The sequence below is a fragment of the Psittacula echo genome (genome assembly GCF_963264785.1).
Source record: "Psittacula echo genome assembly, chromosome: 7".
Taxonomy (NCBI): Eukaryota; Metazoa; Chordata; class Aves; order Psittaciformes; family Psittacidae; genus Psittacula; species Psittacula echo.
In genome coordinates this window covers 24,400,172-24,419,910 of record NC_137740.1, presented here as the reverse complement: position 1 = coordinate 24,419,910, position 19,739 = coordinate 24,400,172, and the positions used below count along the sequence as shown (strand labels likewise).

General features: G+C 39.1%; 1 protein-coding gene across 18 annotated transcripts in view; it reads right to left on the bottom strand.

Annotated features, from left to right (window-relative positions):
* Nucleotides 1-19,739, bottom strand: part of RC3H1 (ring finger and CCCH-type domains 1) — a 69,985-nt gene that overhangs the window by 44,370 nt on the left and 5,876 nt on the right. The window contains exon 1 of one of the 18 annotated variants that reach the window (XM_080623524.1): nt 7,207-7,336. The exons of 15 other annotated variants lie outside the window; for them this stretch is intronic. The gene's annotated coding sequence lies outside the window, so the exon portion shown is untranslated. Of the gene's footprint in view, nt 1-205; nt 2,176-5,429; nt 5,446-7,206; nt 7,337-19,739 lie in introns of those variants that run through there. 2 more of the 18 variants (XM_080623527.1, XM_080623525.1) reach the window with 2 other exon arrangements.

Here is a 19,739-nt window from a genome sequence, read left to right as displayed (position 1 = left end):
AGTTATCTTTCTCACTGAAGACTAATTACCTTTTTATTTTTATGTTCCCCTTTTTCGTTACAAATGAGCCAATTAGCACCAACTACATTTAAATAAAAAAAGACAATTTTTGAAGGGCTGTTGTGCTTATTCCACTAAAACAATTTTTTTTTTTTTACAGTATTAATTGTAAGCTTTAAATATTTTTGCATAGACCAGGCCTCACCTAAAACCTCTATCACAAACATGTCTTCTTCCAAGTTCAGCGGACTGTGGATTGACACACAATGACTCCACAGAAACATCTGAGCTGCCATAGCCTCAAGAAAAAATGGACAAATGGCTCAGGGTACAGTCAGACACTGCATGCAATACAGCTCTTGCACATTGCTAAGTAATACTACACAGTGCTACTACAGCGCCTTCACACAAGCTGATCTGTACAGAGCTGCATGGTACCATGCAAACTTATCCAGTCACATCTCAGCCTGGGAATCTCTGTGCATTACTGGGTATAGTTAAGCATTTATAACTTGCCTTCAGTCTGTCCACCAAGCAGCTCCATCCTTTAAAAGCAGGAAGAAAATTTCTAGAAGTCAATTTGGACTGGAAGAGTGACAACCGTTTCTCAAGGACCCTTTTCTAACCCCAATTTGTATCATTCATTGCCTACCTAGAGATTATAATCGACAGAGAAAGTAACATCCTTAATGCATTGAAAAATTACAATGAAAGACCTCAACAGAGGGCAACCTGAGAGGTCTTTGTTACTTGGCACTTCTGAATCAAAATGCTACGAGGATTGGATATTATAAATTATAAGGGAATGCAAAGTAAGACATCCTTCTGGAACCGAGAAAAATAAGAGCAGACAGATGAAGTGACATGAAAAGAATTATCAAAAGGAAAACTGGAAACAAAAGAAATATTTTTGATGTCTGCCTTACTTTCTATGACCAGTGAAGCTAGCAAAAACATAAAGCAGGTCACTGATTTGCTACCAAACAGATTTTTCTAAATCAAGCAGCATAACAAGCAAAACAACAATAAAAGAACAGTTCAACCACACAGGTATGTTTCTCTTGCCCACACACCACTGGCTCAGGTTTCATACAAAGGAGTATGCACTTGCTTGCTAATATCTGTTCAGATATAGCAGCATATAGCATATATAGTTCTTTTATAAGCAAAGCAGCAACATTTTATCAAATCTTAGCTTAAAAAAACCCACAAAAACTAAAAAAACCAAAAAAACCCCAAACAAACAAACAAACAAAAAAACGCCAAAAAACCTAAACAAAACAAAAACAAAAAAAAAACCTTGAAAAAAAAATTAACCAATTCTAAGCATAGGCAGAGAAAAATTTCAGGTTAGAACTTCTGCATTTCAGAATCAAAATATTAAAAAAAAAACCCCACAAAAAGAAAATTAATGCTAAAACAGCGACTCTGAGAAGCCTCAGGATTTTGTTCCAGAATTTAGCACAATGTCATTCATCATTTTGCCAAGGCAAACAATGAAGAGTTACTAGTTAAGTTTTTAGCCACGTTTCATTAACAAAACATTAAACCTTAGTTCTAAAGCTAATGGAAAAAAAAATTCACTTCTATCTTAAAATGCAATGTACAATACCACACAGCCACTGTTTACTAGCCAACAAGGAATCGATAAGAAATCAATACCACCCAGACAGGGGGGTACTGAGGAAGAGGAAATGCACATGGCTAACTAACACCACTGTTACATAACTGTAAGATCTGCCAAGGTTGTTCAGGGTTGCCCGCTCCCCCCTGCCATTACCTCTGTAATAGCAAATCAGTATTTTTCTTTTGTCTTGTCAGCAGAGAGCCAAATAATTCCCATTAGTACTGTATCATCATAACCCAAATGAAAACATTTATAATTGTAAGTTACTTAACTGAACTAATTTCCTACAACACCCAGGAAATGTGTTTCCAAGCCTTCACACCTCTCCCTGCTCCCCTTATATATTTTTAAGTAAACCTTCATATCAAGTATTCCAGCTAGAATCATTCTTTGTAAACCAAATCTGTAATAGAAATAACATTGAAACACCACAAACTGCAAAGAGCAGCTACACAGCTTGATAAATCTAGCGTATGTATTGCTGTGCTATGAAATACCATTTGAGGTTCAAAAATTAGGAGCTGAATCATATTGCTTCCTTCCTACCACACCGGTATTAAAATGTCTATGAACAATTTCCCAGACTCGCCTGCAATTCAGGAACAATCTGAAGCATTGATTATTAACCAGGTGTTAAGGAAAAGAACAGTTTCTTACTAACTGAGGAAATTTAAAACCAGAAACTAACACAGAGCTATGCCATCAACACTAAAAAGTAGATGTGGGCACAGATACTCCCCATCTCAAGCCCTGGAAAAAAGGAGCTGAACTCAACTTTAACATGAGTTAAGTAGTTTAAAAAACCACACCACCACAAAGACATACTGTTCCTACCTCTACCTCTGGCCACTCCAGACAACTGGCATACCCAAATACATCATACTTATTTGCAATCTCAACAACTGTAAGAGAAGTCTGGAGAGGGAGGGACAGGGTAATTAGTGGCATCCCTGATCCCTTATCAAGGTAGGTCTCAAAAGATTGGAGAATGGAAGTAAAGCTTACACACAAGCACAACTCTCAGAAGGGTCTTAATAAGCCCCAGCCTTGTACCTAACTGCCAGAATAGACTGGCATATAACACATGAATGGAAATCCAATAGCCCTAACTGTGGATATGCAATCACCAGAGAGGCATGTTTCACCAGTGGGTGACAGCTCCCCCTGACCTGTGATAGATCTCTCTCCTACCCCTCATTTCACCACACCCTGCAGTGCTTGCGGACAACTGGTGCCTAAATACCAGAGGGAGGCCGCAGATAGCACTGACAATAGAAAATACAGCTGGGAGAAACCTTAGGAAATCATCTATTTCAGCACAGTCTAACTGCTGGAACAGATGGCTAACTGGCCTGATCCAGCCAACCTTTTCCCTAGAGGAGAAAAGAATAGCTGTTTGAGCAACAAACTGCTCTGCTAATAAATCTCCCAGGCAGATCAGCACAGAACGGTGGAATTCCTCTGGTCCCATGCAAGACGGGAATGGCATCACAGTGACTGACAGTTAAGCTGCATGGATATGGGCTGGCACCAAGCACTGCTGTCACACCTTTCCACATATTTGGTCCAGTTTTCCTGCTGGATCTTCAGACAAGGCAGCAGTCAAGCACTATGATACAACATAAATCTCTTGCAGGTACAAAGCATACAGATGGGGTATACACCTAAGTAATGAAACTGGGAAAGATGTGTGCCTTTTCACAAGGATTGTGATTTGCTATGACCTTGGAAATAATTGGAAATAAAATATTCTCTAGCTTCAGAGAGCTACTTTAAACAAGAGAGATTACAAACTGCAATAAAATGATGGAAACAAGACAGTTTCATTATCACAAACAGCTACTGGAACCATCATCAGAAAGAGAACATGTCCTCATACAGGTAAGGAAAGAAAAAAGCATATTCATACTTTCGTGGTACATTTTTTTAAAATGTTTCTCTCCAGCACTATGCCAGAGGTGAGCAAAACACAAAAAATTTCAACCATTCAAATAAAACCCCCTCCTCCATAATACTATGGCATTTAGAATCATAGAATAGTCAGGGTTGGAAAGGACCTTAAGATCATCTAGTTCCAACCTCCCTGCCATGGGCAGGGACACCTCACACTAAACCATGTCACCCAAGACTCTGTCCAACCTGGCCTTGAACACCGCCAGGGATGGAGCATTCACAGCTCCCTGGGCAACCCATTCCAGTGCCTCACCACCCTCACAGGAAAGAACTTCCTCCTTATATCCAATCTAAACTTCCCCTGTTTAAGTTTGAACCCATTACCCCTTGCCGTGTCACTACAGTCCCTGACGAATAGTCCCTTATAGGCCCCCTTCAGATACTGGAAGGCTGCTATGAGGTCTCCACGCAGCCTTCTCTTCTCCAGGCTGAACAGCCCCAACTTCCTCACCCTGTCTTCATATGGGAGGTGCTTCAGCCCCCTGATCATCCTCATGGCCCTCCTCTGGACTTGGTCTAACAGTTCCATGTCCTTTTCATATTGAGGACACCAGAACTGTACAAAATACTCCAAGTGAGGTCTCATGAGAGCAGAGTAGAGGGGGAGGATCACCTCCTTCGACCTGCCGGTCACATTCCTCTTGATGCAGCCCAGGATACGCTTGGCTTCCTCGGCTGTGAGCACACACTGAAGCTGGCTCATGTTCAGTTTCTCATCGACCAACACCCTCAAGTCCTTCGCCACAGGGCTGCTCTGAATCTCTTCTCTGCCCAACCTGTAGCTGTGCCTCAGATTGCTCCGATCCAGGTGTAGGACCTTGCACTTGGCATGGTTAAACTTCATAAGGTTGGCATCAGCCCACCTCACAAGCATGTCAAGGTCCCTCTGGATGGCATCCCTTCCCTCCAGCGTATCAACCAAACCACACAGCTTGGTGTCATTGGCAAACTTGCTGAGGGCGCACTCAATCCCACTGTCCATGTCCCCAACAAAGGTGTTGAACAAGACCGGTCCCAACACCGATCCTTGAGGGACACCACCTGTTACTGGTCTCCAGCTGGACATTGAGCCATTGACCACAACTGTTTGTGTGTGGCCATCCAGAGAGTTCTTTATCCACCAAGTGGTCCACCTATCAAATTGATGTCTCTCCAATTTAGAGACAAGGATGTCATGCGGGCCAGTGTCGAATGCTTTGCACAAGTCCAGGTAGATGACGTCAACTGCTCTACGGGACTGAGAGACACATCAGTTCTGCAGCCCCATCACAGAAGGCCACCAAATTGGTCAGGCAGAATTTCCCCTTAGTGAAGCCATGCTGGCTGTCAGCAACCACCTTGCTGTTTTTTCATGTGCCTTAGCATGCCTTCGAGGAGAATCTGCTCCAAGATCTTGCCAGGCACAGAGGTGAGACTAACTGATCTGTAGTTCCCTGGGTCATTCATTTTCCTCTTCTTGAAAATGGGGGTTATATTCCCCTTTTTCCAGTCGTCAGGAACTTAACACACCCTCTCAATTTGCCAAGTATTTCACATCAGTTAGCTTCCAAATACTTTGAATATATATATATACACGCACACACTTCTTCGTCCATGACTGAGAAAAACAGATATGCCAAAACCCAAGAAAACAAACAACCTGAAAAGACACATCCAAAGAATGTAAACTGGAAGAGAAGAAGCTGCATTGAAGAATGAAGACACTGCAAGACACAGACCTTGAATATTACACTGGGACCAGATACGGACTTAATTTGTTATTTCTGAGTTTGGAAATCTAAAACACCTGTATGCAAGTCTCCTCCTGCTTAGCTCTGCATAAGCTGTTTCTATCCACAGCTAGAATCACCTGGGAAGATTTCTCCTCTCTTCTGGCCCTCCTCCCCAAATCCTTGAAATTCCATCCTTCAACCCAGACTGGAAATGTCACACTGTAATCAGATCAGTGATCGATCTCCTTTGGGATCTTGCCAGTGCTTCAAAGAAAGACAGGATCATTCTGTAAACCTCTGGGATGACTGCTTAACACTTTATCACATTCCTTACTCTGTCAGACTAAAACATAGAGGGGTAATGCACTCTCCTGTCCAAGCTGTGTTATGTCCATGATGGCCAGAGCCTTTCACATGTAGCTAGAAAGCATTGCAGATTCAACCTTCAAGAACAAGATGTTTTTAAAATGTAGAACATGTTGTACCAACATCCACTGGCATCAAGTTTCACACACGATGACATACAGGAAAACTCTTCTGCTTTCAGTTAAAATCCAACCCCCTTTAAATTCATTGCACTCTCAGAGTCCTTCAGTACAGGTACCAAGTATATAGTGACTTCTCTCACAAACATGTTATTTGGATCTAACGTGTACCAGCACAGCTGTATCACGTGCCACTTCGTCATGCACAAGTTAACACTGATCTTTCCCAGCAGCAGTGCACAGTAAGTCATGTTACAGTTTAAGGCAGATGACTCAGCACACCTACGGGGCACCCTCTGCTCAGTTTCTGCCGTTTCAGTACATACAGCTCATAGGAGCATTGTCTGCTCCGGTGTTTTTACATATCTCTCTCCAGCATTTCAGTAAGCTTTTCTTACCCAGGCAATATTAAAATCATCTTGACATTTGAAGATCAAAATTCTGAATAACAGCGTTTTTATTCTCTGCTTTTATTTCAGACCTGAAGCTGTTGCATTTTTGCGGAGTCTTACTCAGAAACAAAACGAGCAGAACTTCCTGTAGCAGTTAACAGCGAACATATAAATAAGCCTATTTAGTGCAAAGCTTAACACTGTCACAGCTCCTCATTGCCAAAACAAACTCAGGCTTGCCAACTGATCTACTCATGCAAATACAGCTTTCTGTTCATCTATAATCTAATAAACAAAATACCATTTTTTAAATTCTTCTAAAGACTTTTACTCCTTGGTAGTAACATACACATTTCTGAGGAAAAGTAACCTAGCCAAAGATGCAGTTCTCTCTCCTGGGAGACTGGTTCTGTCATACGTTAACTACTTCAAAAACCTCTCTGACAGTCAAGATTAAAAATAAACCAACAACCTAAACAAAACTAATAATAGCAAAACAATTCATAATTAATAAGGATCACCAGATGCCCACAGTACAAACCTAACCAAAACCTGGAAACTGAGCCCTGCCCCATACTTGCCTAGTGCCAGACACCACCTGTTTTCACTACGGTTTCACAGGACCTATTTAAGCAGTATATTTTCTGCTCCAGAGTGTTCTACGTAATAAACAGCATTTCCGAGAACACGTAGGTATCTTTTTTCTTTTTCCTGAGGAGAAGTGCAGGAACTAATACTTTTCAAAGTCCTGAATTTCATTTTACAGAACAGCTGGCCTGACACCCCATGGAAACCCTGACCACCCAAAAGTAATGGGCTGTTTGTAGAGACTCAACACTTAGCTCCCAAAAGGCATGCTAAAGCCACACACACACAGCCAGCCAGTACTACCAACTCCACGGTTCACAGAACAGGATAAATCATGCTAGTTGTGTTTTCCATATCCAGTTCCACAGAAAAACTTCTGAAAAAATTAAACAGAGATTGAAAGGCCATGCCTGATGAGAGAGGAGTAGGGAGAGGAAAAAGCTGCTTACCACTGCCCGGAGACCTCCATGAACAACACACAGAGTAAGCCCAGTGTAGTCTTTCTGATAGATTGAGATTCCTCTCCCTCCCCCTGCCCTGTTTGCTCTCCAAAACTTTGCTGTACACCAGCAACTGACGGCCAGAACTTCACTTCCTCATTCCTCCTCTGCGCATGCCTGCTCACATGAATGCTCCCCAACACCACTGAACGCTTGCCCAGAAGACAGAGCTCTGTAACAATAGAAATTTCCACCCAACAGCAAATCTTAGAAGTTTGTGTGTAATACATGTTCCCACCCTTCTTTTAAAGATACATAAACACCAGCAGGCTGCAGTGGCTGTTCAGTAAGTCTCTTTTAAAAGAAAAAAGAGAAAATCATGAACACCATCAAAATTCTGTCCCAAACTCACTGAAGCTCAGTTAAATCAGATTCAAGACTTACTTTCTTTTATCTTCTGTAATTTTTATTCGACTTGTGAAAACAAAGGAAGTATTTTGCATACTTCCATGCAAAAATATATCGTAGTCTGGAAAGTATGTTAGGAAAATAGGGACAGTTAAGGACAAGGTGTTATCCCTCATTTGAAGCTTTCTAGATTTTAACAGTACAAGGGAAACAAACAAACAAAATACCCAACATTAAACAACCAACATCACAACTCTACCAGGGTACCTCTCCAAAGGAGGGTCTAAAAGCAATGCACAAAGATTTAAGCTTCACAACATTCTGTGAGGCAAGAAATAATATCTTATTACAGAATGGAAAACTGCTGAATTAAATTATTTATCCAGTGTTTTGAGGGGGTGGGGGGAGAGAGAATGAAACCTAATGTATTATTTTCTTGACCTCTTATTCTCACTCAACATTCAACCACTGGTTTTGCACCATAAGGGTCACAAATGTTTAAACACAACACACATGAAGAAGCTTAAACCTTCCTGCTAACCCCCTCCCCTCCCAACATACAACCTGAACGTGGCTCAAATAGCGTATTTTCAGGGCAGATACACACAACTAACTTCATATTATACATCCCTTACAGCTTATCTAAAAGAAAGGCAAAGTGACCAACTCTTACAGTAAATGGTTTCATGATTTATTACCTAGGAATATTTTTTCTGCCAACCATAAGGACTCCCAAGCCCATAGATGATTAAGTCTAGGGAGTTAACAGCAGACAAGCATGTCTAGAAATAATCCTTTCATTCCAAATGAAAAGTTCCTGGATTTGCCAATGCAAATGACTGCAACAGTAATACAATGATTAAACCTGGATCAAAAAAATCAAGCACAGAACGGATTACCAGAACAAAGGCAGAAGGCACTTAAAACATCCGTACCAGTTTTCAGAAGAGACTTCAGCTCAACTGGTCAAATGCTCCAGAGCTATCAATCCTGCCTTCAAGGAGGCAAGCAAATCGTTTGCTTTTCCCTGAAACAGATATATGTCCGAACAGCTGCTTTCTGAACACCCAAATAACCAAAATAACTGCAATAACTACAAGTTTGAAAACTAGAGCTAATAATCAAGCAATTAATGTGCCCTTGAAGAACTGTATTTTGATATTACTGAGTCTGAGGCCTTTCCAAGTAATTGGTGAAGTTAAAGAGGACAATTCCTTATTCATACCAGAAGATCAGAAAAAACAGGTCAGTGTGCCCAGGAGGACTAAAATCTCCTGCGACAGTTTTTCAGTGTTTATACAAGTACCTATACTGCAAACAAAACAAAACAAGAAAAAAGTTTTGCTTGGTTGTGCTTACCATCAGATCACCCTTGAAACAAGCCGTATTACAGGACAAACTTGTAAAAGTATTCAGATTCAAGGGTACAGACACATTATTTCTTCATGTCAGCTAGAGAAGTCACTACTCTTCTTTAATCATTCCTTTCTAAGATATTCCTGTTGAACCTTTTGCACAGCTGTTCCTGGTTGAAGCTAGCAGTTTTAAAAGTAGATCTTTTATTAATAAACACAGTAGGCAGAAATGTGGGTGGACAGCAATTGCACGACCAATACCCCATGTAATTGAAGCAGACCAACAAATCAGTCACACGAACAGCTCACCTAAAATAAAAAACTAAGCAATTAGCTTCAAGAATAAAAAGCAGCGGAAAGTGGGTAGCATTCTAAAGACTGCAAACACTTCAGCTGTATAGGCACAGGTAAAAGAATAGCAACCTTTGAGTCTTAACTTGATGAAGCAAAACTTGTTTTTTTCCTACACACCGTTTAGTAACCTGAAGTGTCAAAAGTATCACAGCAGTAATAAGATTGCCATGTGCTACTGAAAAACCTTTATAAAGATAAAAATCAAGACCAATATCATTCTTTTCCATGCAGTAACAATCTAGTTACCTGGCTGCTACTGTTCAGTAGATGAAAAGTAAATTTAGGCAAGGGGTGGGAAAGACCTTGTTGCCACTGTGATGCCTTTACCATTTTTCAGACTAAGATAAGCAGACATAAATCATTTAGTTAAGACCTAGCACAATTCAATGAAAGAGAAAGCATAAAAAAACCTCAACCTAAGAAAACCCATAAATAAAAAATTACAAAGTGTTGCCTGCCACCCACCCTCCAGTAAGAGCTTCTCTCCCCCAGCTTGATTCAGCAGCTATAATTCTGCTTTTGATGTCAGTGACACTACAGCTACAGTAACACTATCAATGCAATGTGAAACAACGAGACAGAGAAGAGCAGAATTAAAAGTCTGGCTGGAGACACTGGCCAAAAACTGTCCAAAAAACCTCTCCCACTTACAACACAACCTTTAATAGCTCTCTCTTCCTCCACTCCCTGGCTGCCCAACAAAAAGAAATACTCCTTGAAAAGAAACAAAACATAAAAGAATTCTAGAAATTGCCAAAGCTTGCCCTTTTTGAGTGCTTTGTCTGCATGAACACTTTTTTGTAGTATACTCTGCAAATATTACTGAAATCATTTCTGTGACAGACTTGCAAGGCAAGAATTTAGTAATAGTCTGAACCTCCTCCCTGCCTCCTTCCCCTATTTAGACTCCTAAAAGCCATGTTTCTATTTGTTTTCAAACTTCCTGGTAGATTTGAAAAAACACAAGCCTCATGTCCAAAATTCCAGGTACAATAGTAAGGAAACACTGAAACACAAAGACCAGTGTTAAGTGAATATAAATGCTGCTGCCAAGCATTGGAGAAATACCTATTTCAATGAGTCATTTAAATTGTAAAATGTAAACATAAAATCCATTTTACATAGAACTTCACTGGTATTCAGAAAATATATTTTAAATTTCCATTTGAGAACCGTCTCAGACTTCCCTCTTCAGTGTTTCTTTTCTTCTCCTCCCTATAAATTTGAATTAGAGGTGGTTTTTCTTGTCACTTAGTAGATGCTGCCTCCATTTTAAAAACAGATGTCAAAGAGCTTCATGTTAATAACTGTTTATATAGCAGTATTTTAATAAAGCTTCAGTTATTCTATTTACCTCCAAAACAATTTATTTTGGAAGACTGCACTTAAACATCGAAAAGATCTTTTAATAAAAGCACACAGTCATCCAAGAGCAGAGAGAATACCTACTGATGTTTTATACAAAACAACCAATATAGTTGCTCATATACCTGTTTTTTAATTCTTAAGTTCACTTTAAGCATATTACAATCAAAAGAAAGATTCTCTTATCATATGTTGTATACAAAACAATCTCTAAGCTACTGTGATGTTATTTAAAAAAAAAAATCAATGGAGCCCCTAGTTTCACCATAGCAAGAGTCCACAATGACAAATTTTTTCACCCCCTGAGCTTTATTATGATTCTATACTCTGTTATAGCCTCAAAGATTGTGAGACAGAACTATTAAACTACATCACCTTCAAGAATCCAGCTCCTCTGCTTCAGGCACCTGTTCAGTCAACCATATAATACCATCTCTATATTAGCAAGAAACTGTATGGCACTGTTATCTTCTGAGAAAATATTCACATTTGAAAACAGTTGTCAAACACTGTTCTGCTTACCACAACACTGCAGCCGTAACAACCAAAAAGTGGAGGTAAGCACACTGAGGATCTGCTAATAGAAGATAATCTAGGTTTTCCCCATTTCTCTCACAGATCAGTGTGATGAGCTGCACTCACCTCTGTCTAGAACAATTCTTAAAAGACTGTTGAAAACACCCGAAGACCAAATCATAGTCATTATCTACAAGCACAATACTCCAAACAACATTTAAGACCACAGCAAAAGAATCTCACCTCTACTAGGCAGTAGATAATAACCTGGATCTCTTACCACAAGCTACATGGGTTAACCCTCTTATCCTTGTGAGGACTGAAACATCCAGACCTTTCCAGGATTTCATTCTACCACCAGTGAAGACAGATAACGAAACTACCTATTGGGTGTTTTCAGTGCAGTTTCCTGCATGGCTTAGAGTGGGGCAAGTCAAAACTGCTTCTCAGAAAGTAATCTTGTGCCAGCTCTGACAGTCATCTACACCAGGGACCTAAGCCTGTCAAAACCAAATCCCTTTCCTTCCCACATTAGCTTCTGACAGGCTACAAAAGCTGTCCCAGATCTGTTAAACGGTCAGGCAGTCCTGGAAACTGAAGTGGAAAAAGCAGAGGAAGCACAGAAGAGGGAAACTTCAAGACAACCTCTTTTAGCATCAACACAGATTCGTGAAGTTTTTGGGTGCAGTTTCATGAGCAACTTATTAAGCGCTTCCAGGGCAACACAAATTTTTAAGGACTGCTATTAAGCAATCCTAACAATAAGGATGACTAGACTAACAGTTTGGAATGACGAGAGTAGGTGAAATGGAATAAGGAACTTAAGCGATTAACAACCCATGGAACAGTTCCTTTACACTAAATCTATCACAAAATTATCTGTTTCAAAAACAATGCTTCACAGCTAGAATTAACCCATGTTTGACAGTGCAAATCACAATACAATCAAAACCATCCTTTCAGCTCATCATGGTTATAGCACTGAGCAAAGTGCTCTCTAAAGATGAAAGAATGCTGTAACAGTCCATAACTCTAAGCTTCCCTTCTGCTCCTAGAACCAAGAATTGCAAACAAAGAAGCAATCATGTAAATGCTACAATAGCCGATACAAAAATAACTTACAGGGACCAAACTAGCTCAGTTGTCCTTCTTTGGCGAGCCCTGTAGTAGCTTCACTGGCAATAACAGCAGGAATATCAAGATAAAGAACGTAAGTTTCACAGATGACTATTCTGCTTTTTTCCATGACACACGCTCCAATTATGTTTTAATAACATAACCTAGTCTACGCTAAAGCTCTGAAGTCACACAAGGTTAAGAGGCAGCCTGTTGCAGAAATGGCACCGAGCCTGGGAAGTTTCAGCTTTGTTCTAATGGTTGCATAAAAAAGAAGTTACCTAGTAGTCAACATACTATTCAGGATTTTCTCCACACCTCTGAGCATAGTTTTGTCATAAAAATCCAAACACTATTCAGCAAGGACAAAACTGTGTTAAATCACCATTCACACAGGGCTTAAAGTCTTTAAATATCAGCAGGAGAGGTCACAGAAGTGCTGCTGAAAAGCAGGTTAATTCAGGTGCTTCTGACTCAGAATGTAATTGAGTCTCATTTGCTTTAAATGCTACTAGCACCCAGTGATTCAATTTGTAGCACTGCTAAAAAGAGCAGTTCCAAAGACCTGAAATAGCCTAGGGCAAGGTACTCCTTTTGAATGAGACTTTTCATGTAACCTTCAATTATAAGAGGGGAAAAAGAAAAAAAAAAAAGGAAAAAATAAGGAGAAAGAAAAAAACCCACCAAACTTAAATATTTTGCTGCTTTGGTGTTAGCCTCTCTTACTTTCCAGATTTATAAAAATAGCATATTTGCTTTACAAGTTCATTAAAAATAGTACTCCTGGTTTTAGTGAGTGGAAACAAAGGGCTCAAGTGTCAGGGTTTCCATTAAACACCTACTCTTAAGTAACAGTGAACATCTCAGTTTAACCACAAAAATGAAAGCTGCTGCTTTTTTTGTTTGTTATTATGTTTGTTTGTTTTTAAAAAAAATACTTCTGCTTTCTATATAGCAAACAATGCAAGAGTCTCGTATAAGAGAAAAAATCCAAACCTCCAACATCCCGCTGATCCTCCTGTCACTAATGGGTAAGAGGTGTATTTATCTTTGGCAGGAACCTGAATTCAAATGGGAAAAAGAGCCTCTTACATTCTCTTCAAAAGAGGTTTTGAATTATAACTCTAGTTATAGAACTTTAGAGTTACATAATTTGAAAAATCACCCAAGCAAGAGGGCAAACTATTAATCCAGGGAAATTATCTAATAAAAATCCAATATCAACCTGATGAATCTTGCTGCTTTGGACTTGCAAGAACAATTTTATTCCAGATATATAATTTTGTCTTTTAGAAGAAAGTTCTCTTATTTACTGCTTGCTTTGCATGGAACCTGCTCTAAATGGAGCAGTCAATGAAGAACAATTTTCTCACTCCCAGTTTATAACGCTAAGTCTTAAAAGATGTATTCACCTCTGAAAACATGTTACAACTGTATTATGTAAAATAAAAAATACATACAATACAATCTCACGGACTATTGCCAGAGTTCTATTATTAAAAGAAAAAATAGTACACAGCTCTCCACAGTATGCTGAACAGTCTACCTTTTTCAAAGCAAAGGGTAAACTTCTCTTAATGAAGTTTATTCACAGATTAGACCTCTCTCATGGAAGACTAAAGGCTGGAAGATAGTGCTGAAGGGAGGAAGACAACAATAGCTGCACAAACATCTTTGTAGTTCATTTGGATGTTTAAACTTCCTTTAAGAATTTAATCCTTGATGTGGTTGCAACCCACCAACAGCTTTTATTAGGCACACCATCACAGACTGCTACAAGACTACAAGTGTTTGCATCTTCACAAACCCTGACTGCAATTTTACCTATTCTAGTACCTTCAGAGTAAATCTGATAAAAGTTTCACAATTACTGCACACATGGACTACACAGAAACCTACTTTATCATTACTGTTATTCCCCTCTTTTAGAGTCTCAGAATAGAATGAACGCACTTAGCTGTCAATCACAATTCTATTCCTGCACACCAATCCAGGGTACGTGACAAGCCTTGTTCAGGCAGTATTTCCATGACTTGATAATTTAAATTCCCCCTGTCTTGTTTTGTATAAGCCTCTTATTAAACAGTAGGTATCCAAATGTGTGATAAGGCATAGGGAGGGAAAACTAGGCACTGAAACCATCTTTCCACCCATGCAGTCAACATTACTTTACACATTACTGTATTTTGCCACTCACTGGTTTGGAATAAAAGCAGTAACAGTAAGACAAAACTGAATGACAACTCAAACCAGAAAATTCTCTGTTAGCCAAAGCCACCTGTAATAGCATTACTAAAACCCTCATAATTGTACTGAGAATTATTTTAACATACAAAACCTAACAGGTACAAAGGGTTTAAATGTTTTTATTAGCATATTGTAGTCACTGAATTTTCACAGGCTTACTGTCAATTTTCATTCTGTAATGACAATTCACATACCAGCTCGTCACATCAACATGACTGATTCTATTCTCACTTCTCAAAAGCTACACTAAGTTCTGCAGCTACATTAATGAATTATCAGATGTGCTTGAAGGAGAGGATTGCTGTCACTTACTTCTCCTCCCTGAAGCCTCTCCCAATTACTGTCACATAAACTGGCAAATGAACTGGTCTAAAGGTCTTTTTTTTTTCCCCTGTCCCGGGGAAGGTGATGGAGGGGAAGGATAACTAACATTTTTACTTTTCAGGTGAAATCATATATTACTCACAGGAAGACACAGTGGAATGGTCCCCCCCACTCCCCTTCAGATTTTAAATAAAATAATATATGCCTGTGATCATTTTAATACCTAGTGAGTAATACTGACACCACACCCCATTTTCATCACACAGTGCCTAACAACAGCCACACCATTACATCCTCAAACACCAATGTATGATTTACCTTATCAATAACATTTCTGTGAACACCTTTCTTCCTGGTATGTCCTGAAACAACTTACATCACACCCAAACTTGAGCCTGACAAAGCTCAAGTTGTTCTATTCTGAACTGGTCTAGTGAAGCAGAAAACCCACATAAAAATACCTGTGATCATATAATTCCTTCTCAGAAACACACCCAGAGACATCCCCACCCAGTCCTTGCATGCTATTTTGTTAGAAACATTTGAATGAAATTCCACTGAGAAAGGAGTGACCAGAAAAGCTAACTCCAAATCTCTCTTTGCTGAAGCCACATAAACCTTCAAACTTAAAAAAACAGGGGCTGGAAAACTTCATTTCTTTGAACTACAGTGCAGAAACTTCAACACTTTATGTAGAATAACCAAGGTGGTTAATTTCCAATACACCTGGCATAGGAATAAATGCTTGGGGGGGGTGTGGGGTGTGAACTTGAACAAAAAACCACCACAAAACCCCCTCACCCAAAACAAAAAACCACCACACCACAAAAAACCTGAAAGCAACTTGCTAGGTATGTCATCTTCTCAGTCTTATTTTCATTCCTTCCTTTTCCCAAATGCCACAGAAATTTGGGAATGAGACAGAACACTGCATATTAAGGTGACTTAGTACAACACAGTTCTTTAGCCTGGCAAGTACCAACTGGGCTGTGCCTTTTTGCTCTCCCTGGTGAAGTATTTAGGAGAGCTGTCCACTGCCTTTCACTTTATTATTTTAACAATAAAAGCCGTCTAAAAACTAGAACTCTCTTGCACTCCAACTGAACTTTAATGATTATGTTGAGTCACCAGCAAAATGCTAAGCAGTATCACTGAAGGGAATACTGAAAAGTTATGTTTCCCAATGCATTCCGACACAAGACAGTACAAGGGTATTCCTTCTACTTCCTGTTGCCTACTGATATCAATAGGCAGCCTTTTACTCTTCCAAAAAGCAGAGATGGGAACATTTAGAGGCTTCCCAAACACATTCAACCCTTATTTTGAGCACCTTTTCTGTGCACTAAATCACAGTTATCAATGCAAAACAAATTATTAGTCTCCCTGAAGATTCTGAACACCCATGTACCCTTTAAGCTTGACAAATGAAGTAGATGATTCTGAAGAGAAAAACAGAGGGAATCATGAAGTAAAGCAGTCTTCAGCACAGGTAAAGGCTCTGTATAAAGTACAACACAGTAGATAAATGATATTAAAAGGTATCACAGATAGCAATCACATGATTTAATACAGAACACAAACACAAAAGACTAACAACCAACACAAGCATTAACAAATCCAGAAGACAACCCTGACGGTTCACACCTTTTCTGTAGAACCTAACAACAGCTAGCCACAAAACAGTACAGTTAAAATAGTCTGGACTATTCCAAGCACTTCGCTTAACTAATTCTCACCTTCCTGAAAAACATTTTCTTTCCACTTGTACAAATGTCCTACAAAGAAGTTACAGTGTCCAGGCTTCCATCCTTAAGACCTGACTAAACAAGGAAGACTAAAATTAAAATTCACCATTTTAACTCCAGGGTTTTTTCAGCACTACTAAGCCCTCTCTTTTAATTTATTCTACAGGAGGCCTTTTCACGTAATTAAACAGGAGAGTGACTCATAAACAGGAAGGACAGCCTGAGTCCTATCCTCTGGTTTAACTTACCCAGTCTATCCCATCAAGCCAGTTTAGCCTAACTTATTTTTATCTTTCGCCTTTCAAATTTACAGCAACAGCCAAAGTAGTCACAAGGGAGTGCGCCACGAACAATGCTCTTTAACTTCTCACCAGCTCCAGAGGAAGCAGTGACATTTTAATAGCCCCCCAGTAAGACCAAGAACAAAGAGTCCCATGGCTGCTTCATCATCCAAACAGCCCATGCTGCAAGTCTGAACCGCCAAAGCAACGAAATTAATAGGAAACACGCCATCTCTGTTACCTGCATTAGCTGAACTGAATACTGGCTCATATTAGAACAAACTAAAAAAAAGAAAAAATCTCTTAGAAGAAGAGTAGCTAATACCAGAGAATGAAACATCATTAAAGAGAACAGGAGAGGTGAAGACATCCATGGATCCAGGGGAAAAAAACCAAAACCAAACCAACCACCTACAAAAAATCCCAACCCTACAAGAAAAGAGAGTATTTTATCAGTCAAAGAAATAAAGATCCTTACAGAAGAGTCATTTCAAGTCTTGAAAGATACATGAAAGAGGGGTATTTTCTTTGTAACTACTCCAGGGATTTGTTAGACTGCTCTATTCTGATCTATTTTTGAAACAAAATTCACATTCTCCATTCTCTTTACAAAACAAGTAAAACTAAGGAATACTGTCCTTCCGATGCTGCTGAGTAAGAGCTAGGCATTTCTCAGCTTCCACTAATTTTTGAATTTTCATGTCTACCTACACAATACTTACTTAACACAGGTGACCAACAACAATTTCAGTACTGTAGGAACTCTTACCAAGATCTTTTGAATTTTATTATTTGGTTCTGTTGTTTACAACTGAGTGCTCTGTCAATTTAGTACATTACATGTAAACACCTGAGCTCCTCAGATATGCCTAAAAACAATTGCCCAAATGCCACTTAAAACAGACTTCCTAATTGCTCTAAAACAGCTCAAGAAATATTCACCTAATCAAGCTAGAAAACAGATCACACATTGCTGTGAAGATTTTTTATCTATAGAAGGTGGAGGCTAAGACTTGCTTCACAGTATGCATACATGCCTACTCTTTCTTCCATATCTCCTACCTGAAGGACAGCATTTTGCTGTTTCCTATCTCCTCAAACCATTCAGTGAACTTAATTGTGGCACAAAACTCAGACTTGGTTTTTGTAAAATGAAACATGAATTTTAAATCATGAAACATCATGAACAGAGGTAACTGTTTCACTAGACACATGAGCAGATTTTTCAAGATTTCCTAGAGTACAACATTCACTTTTAAAGGCAGAGGAAAATTTTCTGAGTCTTCCAGAGAACATTTTACACGAGAAACATGAGATTTAATTCTCACTAGGCCTGCATACCGGCCAGAATTATTAGTGATCTTAAAATAAAGTTTATGCAGCATGACAATTTCAGAACACCACATAAGCTAACAAAATTCACTTTCTACTATCTATTTCAAATTTAGTGGCCATTAATTTCAAGGTCTCTCCTTTGGTTCTTGCATCTTAGCACAGAATTAAAAAAAACCCAAACAAACAAAACCAAACCCACAACACAACCTAAACCAAAGGGCACAAAACACTTAAGTCTTGCTATATTGCAAGTACCAGATTCATCAGATACAGACACTGGATAAGGAAGTCTTAACACTTAAATTTGTTTGTACAGTTCCTAACATGAAATAGTACCTGAAGGACTTCCATTCTAAACTGGTAACATGGGGGTGCTGGGAACAGAAAACAAGCTGAAAAAAATGCGACTTACAAGAAACGTCAGTCAACAGTAAGAGTTTTATTTCACTCACTTTTCAAGAGCTTTTTTCTTTTTTTTTTTTTTTTTTAACACATACACTGTGGTAAAACATGAGTTTCACTTATTCAAGTAAAACTGCTACAAAAAGTAAAGAGTGCTAAGTCAGTATGAATAATATTTATACTAAAAACAAAGCAGAGAGAAAGTTGAATGCTACTAAACACTGGGAGTGTTCCACAGAAACTGATTTATAAGGAAGTAGCTAATTAGAACTACCCCCTCAGCATGAATTTCAATTCATTCATTTAATACCTTCCCTGAACCTCACTCCTTTCACCCAGAACACAGCTCTCAAATCTGAGTTGGAAACCAACACTGCCACAATTTATCAAAAATAATTAGCTGCAGGTCCCTCAAGACCTTCAATGCATAAGAGAGAAGATTCTTGCTGTTCTAGTAGAAGTCTCCTTTCAAAACAGTAGGGAAGTTGAAAGTTGTAATTGAAAAGCCTTCCAACTTGCTCACCATTTGAACTGAACTCTCTGTTAGAAATTAATTTAGGAGGAAGTTCTGAGAAGACCTTTAGAGACAGGTTACAAGCGCTACTGTTTCATCAGCTGACCAACCAGAACTTTATTATAAACAACAGGTTTTGAAACAACCACACCTTAGCCTTCAAAGCTTACCCTGACAGGGTCTATACGTACAGAAGCATCCTGAAAAATAGTGACATTTGGAATGCCCAGATTTTACGTTAATCATAACAGTCTGCTTTTAAACAGCAGTTACTAAGATCATTTAAAAAACACCTATTAAACTGGCACAGTAGAGGGAGGACACAAAACAGACTTCCCTTGTTAAAACAAACAAACAAACCTGGAGCTGCCCCAAAGATCTAGATTCTCCCAGACCAGCACATTGCAGTTACTTCAGCTACTCCACACACTATTTCTTCTGTTGTAGCTGAAGCACAATCCTACTACAGAAGTCTCAGATTAACAGAAAATGCATGCCCAGGTTCCAAAAATTTGTGTGATTGAGAAATAATACATTATGTGAATGATGAGAAAAAAAGTGGTTTTGCAAGACTTTTCAC